The 15,780-nt window shown below is 44.4% G+C and overlaps 1 protein-coding gene across 1 annotated transcript in view; it reads right to left on the bottom strand.

Annotated features, from left to right (window-relative positions):
- MAST4 (microtubule associated serine/threonine kinase family member 4) overlaps positions 1-15,780 on the bottom strand; it is a 538,813-nt gene that overhangs the window by 322,685 nt on the left and 200,348 nt on the right.

The following is a 15,780-nucleotide window of genomic DNA, read 5'->3' as shown; positions in this document are numbered from 1 at the left end:
GGGAAAGTATCTACAATAAGAGCTTCCAAACCCCAGGTTTTGTTAGCACTAGCATTTAGGATAACGCTTCAAGGGACAAAGCTACGGTCTTATGGTGCCTTTGAGGTGGTTTCTAGATGTAAACCACACGGCACATGCCAGCAATGTTAAAAAATGTAAAAATGGAACTGGACAGGGGCACCTGGGTGCCTCAGTCGGTTAAGCATCTGCCTTCGGCTCAGGTCATGATCCCAGGGTCCTGGGATCGAACCCCTTGTCGGACTCCCTGCTCAGCAAGGAGTCTGCTTCTCCCTCTCCCTCTGCCACTCCCCCTGCTTGTGCTCTCTGTCAAATAAATAAATAAATAAATAAATAAATAAATAAATAAATAAATAAATCTATCTTTTTTTAAAAAATGGAACTGGACACCAGCAGTACCCCGGATCCTTTCAGGTTAATGGTCTAGGATTGCTTCCAGCCTAATAACTGCCCGCTGAAGGGGGGTTTGTTAATGGCTTGAGCTATCACATTACTAATATTGCTATTAGAGAGTCAAGAAACAAATATGAGGAGTACACGTCCACTTCCGACTACCTCTCCATAAAAACAAACCCACGTCTCACTAGAAGAAAGGAGGCCAAAGCTGCCACAGACCTTTTCAAGGTTGTTTCAACTTTGTTCTCTCCATTTGGAGATGGAGAAGTAGGAAGCCCCATGACTCTGGGTTCCTTGGGCAAGTAATCCCCCAGGAGCAGTGGGTTTCAAGCCTGGCTACACCAGTGAGAGATCGTAATTTAATCCATGTGGATGCATCTAGGCCTCAGGTTTTAGAGGCTCTTCGGGGGTGGGGGTGGGGGGGTCAAAAGGACATCCTCAGTTGAACCACTGTCCTAAGGTTTGGAACTATGCATCACATTAGAACTGATTAACCTTCCTCAATTTCATAAAGATGCAATATAGAAAACCATCTTTAAGAGCTTTTCATTGATCTTAGTGGTATAAAACTTTCCTTAGACAATAGAGCAAAAAAATAAAAAGGGCCCCAAGTCCCACTTTTGACTGATTATACATGTTTATTTTATTTTTTTATACATGTTTATTATAGAATAGTTACAAAAAAAATTCTTAGATCCCACCAGGATACAGTTAACCCTTTGTGCATTTTCTTCCTGTTATTTTACATGAAGAAAAAACAGGTTCTTAATACATGTTAGACATGAGTTAGTTCTTTGGTTTCTTTCCACCACCCCCAACGTCTCATCTCAGCCTCATACAGACTAATGTGTGTGTATACGCTACACAGTTTTATAGACTTATACACACGTTACGTAGACAGTTTCCTTTTTTCCCTTCTCATTATTATTGTCAGTTTTTCCTCCATCGTGAAACATTTGTCAAAAGTATGATTTTAATGGCGACACTGGCTTCTAATTCTAACATGCGTGTCTCTGAAATCATTTGCCAACCTCCTTGCTTTTGGTTACTCCCAAGACAAACACATGATTTCTAAGACATTTTAAAAAGCTTTACCGTTGCTCATAATTTACTTTAAATTTAAGTTTCGGGCAGCCCTGGTGGCGCAGCGGTTTAGCGCCGCCCGCAGCCCAGGGCGTGATCCTGGAGACCCGGGATCGAGTCCCATGTTAGGCTCCCTGCATGGAGCCTGCTTCTCCCTCTGCCTGTGTCTCTGCCTTTCTCTCTCTCTGCATCTCTATGAAAAGTCTTAAAAAAAAAAATAAATTTAAGTTTCAAGTAAAACCAAACACCCTGGTATCCACAATAATATGATTGGTGGCTGCATCCATATTGATCTCTAAGTTCATGTAATTCACAGTTTTTATAGTTTACCCAGTTTATTGATTAGCTGGTCTTTCAGTCGTCTTCTAAAAATATTCTTTAAACGATATCACTGCTTTAAGTGCAATATTATCAAATCTTCAGGCCTCATCTACTTTGAAAAACTTTTTCAGGTAACTCAGGTTTGTTTTTTTGTTTTTGTTTTTGTTTGTTTGTTTTTTGTTCTTTTTAAAGATGTAACACATAATGCCACACAACTCCTCAAAGAGGGAACTAAGAACCCCAGAGTGGAGAAGTGGTGGCTACATTAACCTCAAAACTTATTGCAGCTGAGTATGAAACTGTTCTGATCATCTGAAACCAAAAAAAGGGGAGGGAGGGGGCCAGATAGTGCCAGCTCTCACAATCTGTTTCAAAGGAGCCAACTGGTTCACCTGGAAAGGAAGGACGTCTGTGAGTAGTGGACACTAAGCTAATTTAGCATTGCGGGCCTAATGCGAGAGACAATGCAGATCACAAGGGACAGGGCTTCGAGGGGAGTTGTACAGAAAGTGCAGAGCTGAGCAATCACAGCTATTTCTTGGAGCAACTCTCACTAAGAGCCAAGGCCATGATGTGAAGTTGTAACTCTGTCAAAGAGTTTCCAGGGGAGCGGAGATGACAGTCAGACTGTGACAGAGCAGACCTCGGGGAAGCCAGGGGATGAATGGCAAGAGATCTCTTGGGATATTCCTCTCACCACCTTACTTCTCTGAGCCAGGATCTGAGCAGAGCAATTCAAAAATGAGACTGCTTGCAGGACTTCCCCAGTGCAGGTGTCTTGCATTATTGATTCAAAGGAGACCCATGCCCTTCAGACACTAACGTGGAAGGGGGAGGAACATTTTCTCAAGAGGATCCAGAGCCTGCCTAGAAAGACATCATCATGCATTAGTGGGAAAGGGTTGGAGGGCCAGGGCTTTTCACCAAAGAGCAGCTCTGAAATCTGTTCAAATGCTTGAACTCATTTCAGGCTCCAGAGATCTGCACTATGAAAACTGAACGTTGACCATGGCTGGCAAAATGCTGCCAAAAAGAGCAAGGAGGGGTTTCAACACATGTTCCTTATATGACATACTGTGTGGGCTTCCATGGCCCATCCAGACCCGCTCCCCACCATGCCCTAGGCCTTGCAGTCGGCCTGCACAGACAATCTGGACAATCCGTAAGGGCTCCCTTGCTCCTCCGGATTCTGACCGGGTTTTGCCGATGGGAAGCACCAATAAGAGTTCAGAAAGATGGAGGAAAATAAGGTTGTGTGGCCCCTGGGCACCTCCCTACAGAATCACAATGGGCCTGCGCCTAAGCTTCACCTTAGGCACCTGTCACCTGCCTTCTCTGTCTGGACATTCTGCAACTGCTCCGTCCCTCGCTCCTGCAGGCCTAGTGAAGACAATGGCTCCCCATGGTCCTAGCCGCTGGCTCTGCACCATGCCTTCCACTTACCCCACACCCAGCCTAAGCTGTTTACACCTTCCCTTTCATTAAACTCTCTTCAAATTATCCGATTTACACACGCCATCTTTTTAGCGCCCAGACCCGGGCTGATAGCCACATGGAACTATTTAAAATCAGGCTATGCAAGGCTCTGTGGCAATACAGAGGCAAGTGTACTTGGGTTAACTTAGTAAGTGCTATGTGCCAGATACAGTGCCTACACAATTTACAACCCCCTCCAGTCTTCAAAGACCTGATTATTTCTCTTTCACAGATGTGGTTAAGCAATTTGTCTAAAGTTACGGAGCTATGCATGGTCACTGAACACACATATCCTACTCTAAAACCATGAATCTTCAATGGGTTTATCATTTCAGTGTCAGATGTTCAAATAATTTTGCAACAATGCATCACGCCCCACGATTAGGTGTGCAAATAAAATAGATGATGACCATCGTAAAATCCAGAATGGACTGCAGTCATTACAGAAAATTTCATCAAAGAATGAGAATTTACTGTGGTCTCTAATGAGCAGCAAGAATTTGGGCAACATAAGGCAAGAACCTTTCAGGTAAAGGGAATCTATGATATCTGGAGAAGGGGTGATAGGATAGGGTTTTGGAAGACAAACACAGTTGGCAATGAAATGAAAAAAGTAGGGGCACCTGGGCTGCTCAGTTAAGCATCTGCCTCCAGCTCAGGCCATGATCCCAGGATCCTGGGATGGAGCCCCATGTTGGCCTCCCTGCTCAGCGGGGAGTCTGCTTCTCCCTCTGCTCTTCCCCCTTGCTCACAATCTCTCTCTCTCTCTCAAATAAAGAAATAAAAGCTTAAAAAAAAAAAAAGAAACCAAAATAGTGGCTAAACTAAAAAGAGTAGGATAGGTTTTAACTCTATCCAGCAGTAGATAGTAAGTCACAGGGGAGTTTTAACCCATGGAGTTGGTGTGCGGATCCAGGCTGACAACCAGCATGGATTGGAGGAGGGCCTAGACACAAAGAGATACCAAACATTTCAGAAACGCAGAGGGAAAGAGAGTAGCCCTAGACATTGGACATATTTTTATGGTAGAATGATTAGGGCTTGGGGACGGGAGGCAACAGATGGAGAAATCAAAGGTGGGAATGAGATGACTTGAAGAATTAGTCTTTCCTTGACAAATGCAGAGATGACAATTTTCCAGTTTATCAGCTGTATCAGAGGATAAGAAGGTGCAAAACGGGAGCCAGTATTCAAATTTGTTTATTTTACACTGCTACCAAAAGGTGTTAAGAAAAAACAATTCATTTTTTTTAAAGATTTTATTTATTTATTCCTGAGAGACACACACAGAGAGAGAGAGAGAGAGGCAGAGACACAGGCAGAGAGAGAAGCAGGCTCCGCACAGGGAGCCCGATGTGGGACTCGATCCCGGGTCTCCAGGATCACGCCCTGGGCCGAAGGGAGGTGTTCAACCGCTAAGCCACCCAGGTCTCTCAAGAAAAAACAACTCTGGGATCCCTGGGTGGCGCAGCGGTTTGGCACATGCCTTTGGCCCAGGGCGCGATCCTGGAGACCTGGGATCGGATCCCACGTTGGGCTCCCGGTGCATGGAGCCTGCTTCTGTCTCTGCCTCTGCCTGTGTCTCTGCCTCTCTCTCTCTCTGTGTGACTATCATAAATAAATAAATAAATAAAAAGAAAAGAAAAGAAAAAACTCTTTGAGCACAAAATAGAAATTTGAGGGAAAATAAGATTGTGAGGGCATCCTACCCTTGTCCTCTGTGAACCAGGAAATGCAACTTGTTATTGCCGTCTCAGAGACAAAAATTGAACACATTCAAGAGCCTAGAAACTCCACTTCGGGTATGGCCACACCTGGTCTTGTACTCGTAACTACCAAAAGTTCTTTTACCATTGGGGTGCCTGCCGGGAGTGGGAGGGGGGCAGTCAGTTAAGAGTCCTACTCTTGTTACCGGCTCAGGGCATGATCTCAGGGCCGCAGGAGCGAGCCCCGCACCAGGCTCCATGCCCAGGGGGGTACTGCTTAGGAGTCTCTCTCTCTCCCCTGCCCTTCCTCTTGCATGTGCTCTATTGAAAAAAAAAAAAAAAAAGGAAAGAGAAAAGAATTTTTAAAAAAGTTCATTTACCATCTTCATTCCTCTTGTCCCCAAAAACCCGCTTTGTGTCCCTGAAACCTTTGAAGAACAAAAGAACCTTATGCCAAGGTATTATTATCATAACTTTTTTTTTCTTTTTTTAAGATTTCATTTATTTATCCCTAAGAGAGATACAGAGAGAAAGAGAGGCAGAGACACAGGCAGAGGGAGAAGCAGGCTCCATGCAGGGAGCCCGACGTGGGACTCAATCCCGGGACCCCAGGATCATGCCCTGGGCCAAAGGCAGCACTAAACTGCTGAGCCCCCCTGGCTGCCCTTATCATGACTTTTTATTATCAATCCTCTCACTACGGTTCTTCCCTGTAACTACACGGGATCTTCGAATGAGTGAGAACAGAGTAAGAGCCCCACACAATGATACTGAGACAGAATTTAGGGGTCCAGGGTAAACACACCCAGCATCACTTTAAAGTTGACAGAGAACCAAAGGGTCCTCCGGCTTCTCCGCTCACTAACATTGAACCCAAGACGACAGCCACTGGAGAACCGGAGCCTAGACCAGAGTACGGTCAGCTTTCTGTCGTCGTTTCAGTTAAGGCTGGGAGACAGAAGTCAGGTGTAAGGGAAAGCAAACAAGACAAAACACACCAGTCTGCATGTCTAAATTCAAAAGATCTAGTCGTTGGCTGCATCACAGAGGGGAAAAAATTCAACCTTCCAGCTGCATGTGATGGTCTGAAAGTGGAATGAAATGGTAAAAGGAAACTGCGGAAGAGGGAAAAGCAAATGGACAAGACGGGAACCCTACGACAATGCTGGGAGCCATGGTACCCGGGGTTGGGACACTTGCCTTAACACACATACAGTGTGAACATGTAACGAAATCACCGGAACAATCAACCTCCCTGACATTCACAAAATACGATCATGTGCAAGGAATATTAGCCCCGAAAGGAGCCAGTTAACCTCTGATGAATGAGACCTGTCTAAAAATTCCAATCACCCCACGTCCAAGGGGTATGGCCACACCTGGTCTTGTACTCGTAACTACCAAAAGTTCTTACTTTTATGTCAGTAGTACTGGACATATTAATACACAGAAAAGAAGGAAAAGTGCATTTAAGACAAGCCACCCCATTGTGTGACCCTTCCATGGGGTAGTCCTGCCTTGAGAAATTACACGTTCTGATTAAAAAATTTCGCCAAGACCCCGTTTTAAAAAAAACCACTAGTAATCCCGTGTTGGAAGAGCCAGAGGCACTGAAGCCTAAAGTAGGTTCTAAACCGATACTGCATTATTTCACGCTAAACACATACCACGCTATTAGAGAATCACATTTTGGGGAATTAGAATATCTGTGTTTTCCAGGTTTTTGACTAGGCTCTTTGTTACTTAAAAAACTGGTCTGTGCCATACACACAGGTTGGCACGCCAACCTGACTCTTGCTAGTATATAAAATCCCGCAGGCCTGTCAAGACGATCCCTGTAAATAAGTAACGTGTACTGTCTGTCCTGCTAAGTCTTGTAACTTAAAAACAAACTCAAATGGCGTACATGGAGCAACGATGTCACTACGTCACCTTGCTAGGTACGACAGGTTATATATAAAGAACAAAAAGTATCCCTTGCTTTTCGACCACACAGAATTTATTGAGTGCCTACTACAGGCCAGTGTGTTTATTATGGAGCCATTCACTTTTAAAGACCCTCATTTATACCTATCTCCTCCTTAGGACACTCACACTAAACTAAAAATGTGCATTTAAAAAAATAAAAATAAAAATGTGCATTTTATGGAAAAATACACAGACACGGAGGACTGGTTCAAGGTGACCTCACAGACAGGCAGTCGGAATCCTGAGTACGAAACGCACGCGTCTCAGACCAGCTTCACTACCATGGATGCGCCTCATTCCCAGGTTGGGAAGTTCCAAAAAGTGCAAATCTGAAAAGTAACTTAATTCTTCAACTCACTAGGTGGCGTCACTCCCGCCAACTCCACAGTGACACCTTTTGTCCTACAGCTAAAAGTACTCAGATTTTGTATTTTGCACGTCGATTCCTTGTACAGGAATTTCTTGAAACAGCTCCCCTGTGTCAGAGGCCTCTTTTTGAAAAAGAAAAAAAAAAGAAGAAGAAGAATAGATACAAAAGGAACGAAAGGAAAGCTTCATGTGGGCCAAAGTCAAGTTATGAACTTTTAGACACTTTGATGCTGTTATTGCTCGCAGAGACCTCTATCTCATTCGCGACACAGCAGATGCTCTTTGTCACTATGCGGTCGGTCGGTCGTGGCAGCTGTAGGAAAAGTATTCTGAGTACGAGGACGGTCTAGGACTCTAAGTACTGTATGCACGAGGTGCGCTTCCTTTGTTCCGTTGCAAACGTTTTAGATGGAAAGTAACTCCGGTGATTTAAATAACCACGGTCATTACGGATCTCTGAAATTAAAAGTTGCAGGAGATCCCCACCCCTCAAGAGCACCATATGTTTCAACCACCCGTGTCCTCATGTATTGTATTGAGACTATATACCCAGAAAGAAACCACAAGAAGGGAGTTCCCTATCAAATATACATTAAACAATGGTCTAAAATGCAAAAAAGGAAAGAGAAGACTTAGCAGAACTGCCCCTTCTGGATAAGCTGAACCACCAGGGAGCTTAACAGTTTATCATCTTCTTAACAAAGAGACTTTTTTCCATATTTAACCACGGACCCCAAAGAGGATGTGGAGCCACAACAAACAGCTGTGCATTACCAGAACTTTATAGATGTGATGAAAACAAAGAGGAGGAAATCCACGGCCGTGACTAACCACACTGTACATTCAAAACAATGACCACAGTGAAAATCATTGAAGAGGCAGCCTGTTTACTTAGGTGGGGAACAATACATGACATTTGACCCCAATTTCTTTAACCCCTCTTCTGTTTACCTGCAAATCATCCTTTAATTCGCCCACAATATCATAAGATGAATAGTAATAGTATTAGTAACGGACACTTAGAACAAAAAAAGCAGACGACTGGACCAGCGGGGAGTCGAAGCCTATTATCGACTATCTGAAAGCATTTCTCAATGTGCTATATAATCTGTACTGTCGAGCATGCATTTGAAAATTTTTCCCCCCAAAATAATGAATGAGAGTTTAACAATGGCTAAATCGTTAGAGTCTTCCAGGAAAAAAAAAAAAAAAAAAAAAAAAAACCCTCACACACAGGAAAAGGATTCATCAAAGAGTTAAACATACTAATTTTGAACATACTTATGTTCTGGCTTCCTTAAACTTACAAACTGCTAAGCAGATGTTTTTTTTTTTTTTCTTTAAGTTGTCTGATTTGCCAAGTTTTAACTTGGAATACATTTGTACTCTGAAGTCAGAGTAATTTAATTAGGGAAGCTTGGGCACAGAACTGAAGGCAGTAAGATGGGGATCTTTCCCCCATCACAACACAAACAACTGACAGCCAACTTTGATTGAGCTGGCAGCAGAAACTTTCGTCTCCCCGACAGATGAAAACTCTCGGCAGCTGCACACATCTGCAAGACCCTCAGACAGATGCCGCTGCCCCTTGCAGCTTGATCCCGGCCACAACACTGGGGCCCGTGTTCCCAGAACCGGACGGAGTTGCCACCCTCGGCCAGACTTCCCAGACACTTGACAGCACGCCAGGGCGGCTCATCAGCTGTCACCGCCAGCCACGGTTTCACTATTCTTGAACAACCAGCAGAAAAAACAAGGCTCCAAGTAGCCAACGAAAAGTCCCACCTATTGTCTTTGACAAAAGAGCCCTCTGCCCGCCAAACCCTGTGAGGTGTCCCCGAGCCCTGGAACTAGAGGCGTGGTGCATCACGGTGCCCGGGGGAGACCGTGCACATTATCCGCGCCCAGTAAAGGAATGACAAGGGAACTTTGACAGCCTCCCCGGCCGGCCACTGGGGATGCTACCTTTCGAGAACGGAAGGATCTCCTACCTGGAGCCCTCTTCGTCTTAGGATGCTGGACTCATCCATGTCCCCCTCCGCTTTCTCTGAGCCGCGCCAGCGGCCGGCCCTGCTGCGCTACCTCTACTTGGGCACGCTAATTCGGAGCCGGCAGCTGCCGAACACTTACATCACGCCCTAGCTGATTGGAGCCCCTGAGTCAGCTGGTCCCGCTTAGTTATGCACTCCAGCAACTTCGGTGATAGCGGCCGCTTGCAGTTCCCGAGCCAGAGCGCAGCAAGTGGGCTCAGGTACCTAATGCACTGAGCCGGGCGGAGCCGGGAGGAGGTGGCCCCGCGGGCGGGCTGGAAACGCTGGGATCCCTGTTCTTCCTTCTTCAAAATGCTGGCTCCGGCATTCTGGACGGTAAATGGCTTTGGGAGGGAGGGAGCTCCGGGTCGAGCCCCTCGTGAAAGCAACCAGAAGGTCAGGGTGGCTAAGTAAATCAGTGGGGATAGACACCTCTGTAAAAGGCAGCCAGCGACTGGGCCAGTGAGAAACTAGGGCACAGCTGGTCGGCCAACAGCACCACCCAAGCCTCCCGCTCACCTCTTCTGATGGCATCAAAGGAAAAAAAAATGTAGCAGAACACGCACGCTGCCTGAAACCCTGCAAACAGAGGGCTCCGGGTGGCTGCCCTTCCAGCCTCAGCAGAGCACTTGCTACCTCCCCACCTCCCGGTGTGAAAGCCAATTCATTTACATAAATACCTTGCCAGGAGACTCCTGGCCCGAAGATAGAAACATTTCACATATGAATGTCCCTCCTGATAGTAACTTAGTTTGGTTGATACCTGACCAAAATGTAGAAAGGCAGAAGAAGTCATAAGAGCCATCATTAGTTGGAATATTAACCTATTTCCAGTCTATAAGCAGCTAAAAAAAAAAAAAAGATTCCCATCATGTGCAATTTCACAGTCTGTTACAGCTTGTTTACTCTGCTCATCCTCATCTTATTTCAAATTCGAAGCAACCAGGAGATGAATATTAAGTTTTCATTACTGGCCTGGCACAGTAGTAACAATATACAATGCTGCCAATTTATAATAAATTATTCCTCCCCCCTCCAATTTCTAAAGATATTTAAATTGAGATTATTATACTTTGCTTCTGAGGATGCGGGATTCTAGGAATACCTGCAATCTGTCAGAACATCCCCACTTCCCTCACTCCCTCCATTAGACAGCCTCTTGAAAGAAAGGCGGTCAGGAATATTTTTTTTTCCAAAAATCCACATTTCCCGGGTTTTACTGAATCCAGATATCTCATTTCTAAACGTGGGAGGAGGGGGTGAAAGTGTCTAGAGGTTCCTTCCCCATCCACCTGCTATTACACTCGCTTTTCTGTCTCTTTCTAGCTGTCAACGCACTATTAGGAGTGCCATCAATTGATTAGATTATGTCATTAAAAATAGCTTGGGGATTTATGGGTCTAACCACTGAGGAAAATTGATTGCATTTTATGTTCTCAAACAGTCTTTGCATATATCTTCAGACACCCAAAGAGAAACCTTGTCAAGAAATAGCACCACTAGCAGAGGCACTGGCGGAGAAGGGTATTAGGGTGTTCTTGCACTTAGGTGTACTCATCTGACACGACTTAAGAAAACCCCAGGGAGTTCTCTGTTTTCTCTCTCTCATATTCTCTCTCTCTCTCTCATGTGCAGAAGTAGTACAATTTCTAAAAGAAACAGCACCTAAGTGATCACTGTGCAAGCCAGAAGGTACCAACAAATTCTGGTACAAACGACCATCTATAAAACAATTTTCTAAAAAACCGTACGCGTCTGTTTACATGGAAGGACAAAACAAGAACAAAACCAAAACTAAAAAGGAAACAACCCACAGAAAAAGTCTCAGAGCCCAGGGAGTAAGGCCGGCGTGCCACCTGTGGGGGATCTGCAAAGCTGGTGGAGAGAGATACCCATTCGTGACAGGCCCACCTGTACTTTCATCTTTTCCTTCAAGGAAAACAAAAGGTGTGACAGTTGTTGACCTTCCTCCCTCAAGTCACCTTCCTGAGGGAGGAGCACAAACAATTGCCTGAAATTTGATGTGCCATCTTAGACAAAGTGCCTTGGCAGCAGGTGAGAATATATTTACCAACTCAGACTATCACTGTCCTCTGCACACAGAAGCAGAAGGAAGCCCTAGCTGGTTTTAGGCAAAGAAAAAAAAAATCATGACCTAAGAAGCTGAATTTTCAGAAGCAAAAGCCAAGCATGGTGTCCTCACACATGCTTATGCTCTGAATACTGGGATCCTCATTGTGCTGGTCAGTACCCTCAGTCTGAGGGTACCAAGTGTTCAATGCAAACAAGGAAGGGAAAAGATTTTTCCCGGGACACTTGCCTGGGTAGCTCAGTGGCTGAGCATCTGCCTTCGGCTCAGGTTGTGATCCTAGGTCCAAAGATCGAGTCCCACGTCGGGCTCCCTGCATGGAGCCTGCTTCTCCCTCTGCCTGTGTCTCTGCCTCTCTCTTTGGGTCGCTCACGAATAAATAAAATGTTTTTTTAAAAAAGAAAAACAAAGAAAAGATTTTTCCCCTTGAAATAAAAATAATAGTTGCCAGGAGGGGAAAAAAAAAAATAAGAAAAAAAGGGAGTGTCCAGAAGTACCTTTTCTGTGACCAATCGGGTAAGCAAGTTGGAAATGCTATCTCAAGACATTTCGAGGACACACTGTCAAAAAGTCAAGTGATGTGTATCCCAGATAAGTGGACTCTATGCATCCCCCCCACTGTGGCAGCTAGGGATGTTTGGTGGGTGGGAGCGATAAAAAGGAATTTGGTTAAGGGGCAAAGTATGTTTCTTAACAAAAGAATATTTTGAGATAAAAATCCAGTTTAGTATTCAACCATTAACTAAGTCTAAAATGAAGATTATGACCATTGCAGCATCAAATCTAGTTTGAAAAAATATCGATTACCTGTCAAAATGCATCACTTTGAGAAGTGATACATACGTTTTAAAGAAATAAAACCAGCCAGAGGCAAAAACATTTGGGACAAAAATGAAAGGCTGCTGAAAAATAACATCAAGCAATAATGACTTAGCAGAGTGAATAGTAAAAGGAAATTGCTACATTTACCCTTTGCTACATATTTTCTCATCAAGATAAGCCATGTGTTAAAATGCAATAAAAACTTCAAATGACGACACTATTCACAGGTAATAATTAGGATCTAGCCTAATTTCCGTTAATAAAGTCATTTTTTCCTGCGATTTTATACCGTCGTGGAATATGTTCACAATATTATGAGTCAAATCAAAAAATACCAACCTCAATGTTTAATGCTGTTGCGTGTGTATTCAAATAAAATTTCTTAGGCTCTGTCATTAATTGTAATCTAAAGCCAGGGCTTCATGGTACTTAAAAAAAAAAAGTATTTGTATGAATACACCCCACGCATACCCTATCACAGGCATAGTTTACAAGGACACTCAAAATCCATCGACATTATAATAGGATAAAATTTAAATTTTAATCATTATTACAATAAATGGCTCACCAACAACAATTCTAAATCCTGAGAAAAATGGGGGTGGAGGCAGAGGAAGCATTTGCTTACATATATTTTTAACAAAGGGGTAGACTGACATTTTGTCATCACTGTCCATGGTAATGTTTGGTGTAAGGATACAGGTCTGCCATCTGATTTACCTGGTCAGGTTTTTTTGTTTGTTTGACAAATTTAAGAAGTGACGTCTCTTCACTAGTTCCATCTTGGTTACCCTAACAGAAACATTCATTCTGATTAACCCCCCCTCTTCAGGAACTGAATGTTCACTGAGGACTGTGAAGAGTTTCTTAAAAACCAAAATTCGGGGAAGTTTCCAGACTTAACCTCGCCCACCGCACCCCACTGACCTAAACCACTTCCTACCAGCAGCTCTCAGCCTGTGGCTCCTGGACCACCAACCTACAAGCCAAGGGAGCCCTGGTGAGTGGGGATTGTGAGAATGGTTTCCTGACGGAGGAGGTCTCTCCCTTCACAACAGCCACAGGGAGGAGAGTCAGAAGAACAGCGCTGCTACCCATCCCACATCCCACCAGCAAGAGTTGCCAGGATGCTCTGAATGTAATTTCTAGTACCGTCAACACAATCCATCATAGGATTGTCCCATTGTGTTTTTTTATACACATATGGCAGCGATCACTACTTCCGCTTCTGCAAAGTGGACCTACAAGCCACAAGATGCATTAACTACCATATCCTGGTTGTTACTCTCAAACAACAGATCAAAAATTCAGGTGTCTTTTATTTATTTATTAAGATTTTATTTATTTATTCATAAGAGACACAGAGAGAGACACAAAGAGAGAGGCAGAGACAGGGGCAGAGAGAGAAGCAGGCCCCATGCAGGGAACCCGATGTGGGACTTGATCCTGGGTCTCCAGGATCACGCCCTGAGCCAAAGGCAGATACTCAACCTCTGAGCCACCCAGGTGCCCCTCATATGTCTTTTATTTATGTTCATTGACCAGATAAGTCTATGTGGCCAAGTGGATAAATCTTCCATTCACTGTTCGATGACTTCTTCCACGTGTAAGATCAATGCCAATGGCTACAGGATGTGTTGTATTTAAGAAAAGGTAATATGGAGATCATAGAAAATTACAAAGGAAACAGAGACCATTCCAAGGAACATACCTAAGCATCCATTACTGGGAACGTAACCAGACTGCAATGTGAGTGCTAAAGAGAACCCAGGATGCCAATGACCAATGCAGCTGTGAGATCTGTTCAAAAACACAAATTTCCGTATTTACACTTAAATTCCTCCTCGGTTTTTGCACTTTATTTTCTTCCATGTTTTACTTCTAAGTAATTAATAGCCAGCATTTATTGACCACACACACTACGTGCCAATCCCTGTTCTAAGCACTCCATATGGTTCATCTCATTCAATCCTCACACTAACTCTATGAATTAGACTTGATCCCCATTTTACAGACGAGGAAATTGGCATTTAGAGAAGTCAGCTGACTTCTTAAGACCACACAGTCAAGGAAAGGCAGTCTGGGATATCAACTCTTCCCGGCTGACTCTCCAATTTTAGTTGCTAACCACCCTACTGTCTGTTAGGCTTTACGCCAAGGAGGAAAAAGTGCTTTCAAGGTGAAGGGAACACAGGAAAGGTGTCAGGCATTTTTAGCTCCTAAGGAAAAAAATGACCATGTTCTAAGTTGTCGGTCATCAAACACACCAAAGAGAGCATGAGGAATTCCAGATTCCGTGGGCCCTGTGTCTTCAAAGAGCAAAGGGGCAGGGTCTCTATTGCTTTAGGACAGAAGCTAGAGGCTCCCCTGGGGACTCAGGAGGAGAAGGAGGGTGGCGAGAGACCATTTACACAGTATGACCTCTACTTTCTTCTCAGCTGTCTCTGGGCCTCCAGGGACTCCTGAGTGTCAATAAATGACCTTTCTGGCTGCTCTGAAACAATCCGATTCTAAATAAAGTGTCATTCCTTTTTTTTTTTTTTTTACAAACATGTAGATCCCACAAAACCAAAGGTGCCCTTTTCAGTCACTGTGCCAGACATGCTACACCTCCCCGTTCACCTGTGGGGACATTGGACAGCTCCTCATTTCCTAACCTAATACTCCTCATCTTTTCTGGAATTTACCGCTCTAGGCACTCATTCAATAGCTCTTGCCTTTCAGGTACAATGACTCAGGCTAAGGCTTTGAACCCTGTTCTCAACAGCACGGAGAACCTCCCCTCATTCCCCAGAAGTCATAACTCTCCAGTGTCTTTAGAAGAGAGCACCCTGCCAGACAGCTATCCCTGTCCAGGCTCTGCCAAAGAGGAACCCGGTAGCTTGGGGCAAGTCTGTCAACTTCCTTGAGCTTTGGTTTCGATGACATAAAACTCAAGTTTGACTATGGATTTCATCAGGAAGCTGGGGAAAAGAAGGAGGCCACTTGCTGGGAAATTGAGAAACTGATCTCACTGCCCTACAGGTGAGAACAGACCACTCTGGACACCTACTCCGTCCCTCCTGGCCCCATAGCCACATCTGTACACTCTCCTTCCTCTTCCATTATCTTGCAGGCCCTATTAGCCCCCAGAGTATCTACATCACACACCACTCAGGCATTTTCTGGCTTCAAGGCTCCTTTCACCAGGAACACGTGAGAGAGAAGACCATTGCTTCTCATCACTGTCCTCCCAGGTCAGAAAGCAGTGAGCATGCTGACACCCGGGGTGGGCTAGAGCATGGGGGCCTAAACACACCCCGGTCCCCATGCCAACTCTGAAAACAGGTGACATATTTCGCTCCAGCTGACATTCATCTTCATTCCTGCCTGATATTAATACTGTAACATGAAAATACTGCTGTCCAAAGTTATTACTGGCTCATCTTTAGAAATATTTGTTACTTATTAAAGTAACATACAAGTGAACCAGACATGTATCACCCACGCCACCAATGCGCAA

This window comes from Vulpes lagopus, chromosome 8, assembly GCF_018345385.1.
Source record: "Vulpes lagopus strain Blue_001 chromosome 8, ASM1834538v1, whole genome shotgun sequence".
Lineage (NCBI taxonomy): Eukaryota > Metazoa > Chordata > Mammalia > Carnivora > Canidae > Vulpes > Vulpes lagopus.
The sequence above is the reverse complement of the archived record's forward strand: the minus strand, read 5'-3'. Positions and strand labels throughout refer to the sequence as shown.